This window comes from Carlito syrichta, unplaced genomic scaffold (genome assembly GCF_000164805.1).
Source record: "Carlito syrichta isolate Samal-C Ts95f unplaced genomic scaffold, Tarsius_syrichta-2.0.1 Scaffold314116, whole genome shotgun sequence".
NCBI classification, from domain to species: domain Eukaryota; kingdom Metazoa; phylum Chordata; class Mammalia; order Primates; family Tarsiidae; genus Carlito; species Carlito syrichta.
The window spans coordinates 360,595-364,691 of NW_007258212.1; positions in this window are offsets into that span (position 1 = coordinate 360,595).

The window sequence follows — 4,097 nt, forward strand, 5'->3', positions numbered from 1 at the left end:
TACGGTAAAGAATGTTCTAAAGTATTTTAATAGCATTAGTGTGGCAGAGAGTCAAATACGCAATTACAAATGAGAAAAACTTAGACTATTTCAAGCAATTGTTTTTCACTCTATTGATAAAAACAACCTTGAGGGAAGTGAATCTTTACTCCTCCTCCAGAACTCAAATCATTCTAAGAACTCACCTCCTACACATGAGACTGGCTGATATTTAATCTCCAGATCTCGTTAGAGAAATCTCTCAGTGCTGCAGGCATAACCTTAAAAGAAAGCTCAAAAAACTTCTCTGAAAATTAAAAAAAAACTCTCGGAAGTTACTGATATTCTCTAATGTTCTATTAATGAGCTATAACTAAAATCTAATGATTTGATGAGCTTCCAGAGAAGATGATCATGGAAAGCATATCTCTGTTGACGCTTGAATTATGTAGTAAGTCTCAAGAATAATAACTTATACCTAATTAAGTAATTAGGTGAACAAGTCATACACATGTTTCTTGTTGTGCCACAAGTTTGTGTCAATGTGCTACATGATATCTAACACACATTATTTTTGTTTGTTTGTTTTGAGTTGGAGTCTCACTCCCTTGCCCAGGCTGGAGTGCAGTGGCACACTCACCGCCACCCCAGCGTCCACCTGCTGGTCTCCGGTGACCCTTCCCCCTCAGCCTTCCAAGTAGCCAGAACTACAGGTGCGCGCTACCACACCCGACTGATTTTAGATTTATTGTAGAGATGAGGTCTCGCCAAATTGCCCAGGCTGGTCTCGAACCCAAGGGCTCTGGCAATCCACTCGCCTCGGCCTCCCAAAGTGCTGGGATTACAGGCTGAGCCATTAAGCCCGGCCCACACATTATTTCAACAAAATGCTGAACAGAAAACTTGAGAGAAGTAGAATTAAATGCATTTTTAAATTTCAATCACTCATTCAGATAGTAATTATCACAATTCAAACAATTTAAGTTATATGTGGAAGGCTCTCCCACATCATTCTCCTTCATATAATGTCTTTACTGTCTTCCTTTCTCTCAGTATTTTCTTCCTAATGCAAGAGTTTGAGGTCCCAATTTGAATGTGACCAGGTTTTCTCAGTTTATCCCTGGTTCCCAGATCAATTCCTGGCACAATGTCCTCACTAAATATTCATTATTACTGTTGTAAGAACAAGGGAAAAAGTGATGGTGAGGGGGAAAAAAAGGTCTTGTGGAAGTCAGACACTGAGACCTAATCCATTATCTCGCTCTACATCCAAAAGTAAGTTTTGCTAGTGTTTCTGCCCTTGCTTCTTTCAAACCACGTCTAGCCTGGCATGGGAGTTAAGTGTGTATTGTGCCACACATCTCTGATGTCCTCGATGCTGCCTACCTACCTAGGCCTACAATGCTTACCTTCATGTCTTAGATGAATCCCCTACACTTAACACTCATAGGACTTAGACATAAATCGGGATCTCTATGGACCCAATGGTCATTCGTTATAGAGGCAGACATCATAGAAAGAAAGAACTGAGATGATCTTGTCCTAACAGTAAAATCCTGCCACTATTCTACCTATTTTCTTTCTAGTCTCATTAGCTGAACATAATAAAGTATAACTATGGAATTTAGGTCCAATTTTAGCAATAAAAGCTAGTTCTAACAACCATGTATAAAGTCTGTAACATCTGTCCACCAAGTCATATTATATTTTAAAAATCTTGGCCGGGTTCAGTGGCTCAGCCTGTAATCCCAGCACTTTGGAAGGCCGAGGCAAGTGGATTGCCTGAGCCCATGGGTTCAAGACCCATCCGGGGAACTTGGCAAGACCTCGCCTCTACAATAAATCAAATATTAGCCGGGTGTGGTAGCACGCGCCTGTAGTTCCAGCTACTTGGAAAGCTGAGGCGGAAGGATCGCCTGAGCCCAAGAGATCGAGGCTGCGGTGGCCGGGAGCATGCCACTGCACTCCAGTCTGGGCGACAGAGTGAGACTCCAACACACACACAAAAACAAAAAACAAAAAAAAAAACACTTAACTTTGTGATGAACTACCCCTCAGTTGTCAAAACAGAAGACTTATTTTTCTCAGAAGGAAAGCCATAAACACATCCTACATGGTATTGAGAACAAGTCATATGATTATCTGGAGTAAGCATTCCAGGCAGGAGAGGCAGGTATGTGTACGGCTTGTTTGAAAAACAGTAATGAAGCCAGTGTGGTCAGTATGGAGTATACAAGGGGAAGAATAATAGCAGAAGTCAGACCAGTAAGAGTGAGAGAAGGAGATAGAAGATCAGTTGGGGCCTTTTAGGTTAGGGCAAGAACTTTGACTTTTCTTTGAGTAAGACAGGAAGTTGATGGAAGTTTTAGCTTATATTTTAATATCCTGAAGGAGGAAAAGGGCATAAGTGGGCAATAAGTTTGGAAGTCATTGCAATTATCTAGGTGGGAGTAATAAACAGTGGCTTGGATCAGGGTGGTAGTAGCGGATTTGCTAAAAAGTGTCAAATTCAGGATGTTTTGAGGGTAAAGCCAAGAGGACTGCTAATAAACTGGATGTGGGGTGTAAGAGAAAGGAGTCAGGAATTGCTACCAAGAGTTTTGGATAGAGCAATTGGAAGAATAGATTGCCATTTATTGAGGTGTGAATGACTGCAAAAAGAACAGATTAGGAGAGAATGTTACAAATTTTGTTTTGGAAGTCATAAATTGGAGATGCATATTGGACAGTATGGTTTTCTAACCTGTACCCCTCCTTTTCCCCACTAGGACTAAAATTCATTCTGAATGTTAGCCCTGACCTAGCCATGACCTGGGAGGCTAAATCCTGACTCCCAATCTATAGCTGTTGGCTAGGGTCCTACTTTATATAAATGAACCACCTGGAACCAAGATACAGCCACCAGCCTGATTCAGGTACTATTGCCAGAACCCAGAAAGCAACATCCCATTCACCAAACTTGATTGCCTTCAATACTGATTTTTTTGGCCTGATTGTCCTGGATGTTGATAATTCCCTGTATATACACCCTATGATTTCCATTGTAGCTGTACTGTGGGGATCGTTGACATAAGGTAATTCCTCTAATTCTAGCCCCCCCAACATAGATGCTTTTAAAAAATGGAATTAAAGAGATAAAAAGATGATGAAATAAATTTTCAAGTGGTTTTCCTAATCATATTTACTTCCGGTAGATTATGTGTTTAACCCCTAATCTTTGCATGACAACTTATGTTGCAAAACCATACTGCCAATTTTAAAATGATCCGTCCTCTCAAATGAAATCCAAAATGATTTAGAATTCAGAGTCTAAAAAAATGGAGGGAGCCTCAAACCCTAAAGCAAAGATCAATTTTTAGGTCAGCCTGCTGTATTGGCTACCCTAAAAGTCATTGGTTTTGTTCATTCATTTTTGTATCATAATTATTCAAGGATTGCCCTGTTTAGTTACTGAACAACCTGGGGAACAGCTCAAGAGACCCTGAGTTGCCATGCTTCTGCTGCCTGCTGCTCATGTTTCAGACGTATAGTTTTTTTACACAGAATATTTTTCAGTTATTCATTTATTCCTTGTGATCCCTGTATTTCCCACTCCAGCCCCGATCAGTTTCAATTGCCTTGAGAAGAAACGTTTGAAATGTAAGATGTTATTGTGAAACCATTCCGTAGCACCTGTGCAAAACCGTTTTTGTAAGAAGTCTCCACTAAAGTGTAATGACATTTCCTGAAACTATAGAGAAGGCCGAAATACAAACACGCCCTCCCTGAATATGAGGTGCTATTCCAAACACATTTCTCGCCAGCACTTTGCTTTTTTGCATAGATGTCTGTCCTAGCGCTATGGACGTATGACAAACGTCAGCGAGTCATTCTATAATCAGAAACTGTGAAGGTAAATCAGGTCCGGAATCCCGGAGCTTCACACTTTTACTCCTTCACCCGAGACTCCGGGGCCACGTGGCCAGATAGGTGTTTCACCCCTGGAAACCGAAAAACACCCTCCCACAGCGACTGTCCCAAAGGGACAGTCGTTAATGGAACCCAATGGGCTTTTCCCTGCGGGCTACCGCCCGCTTCCAGCCTCCTCCCCCATCGCCTCCTCCCCCATCGCCTCCTCC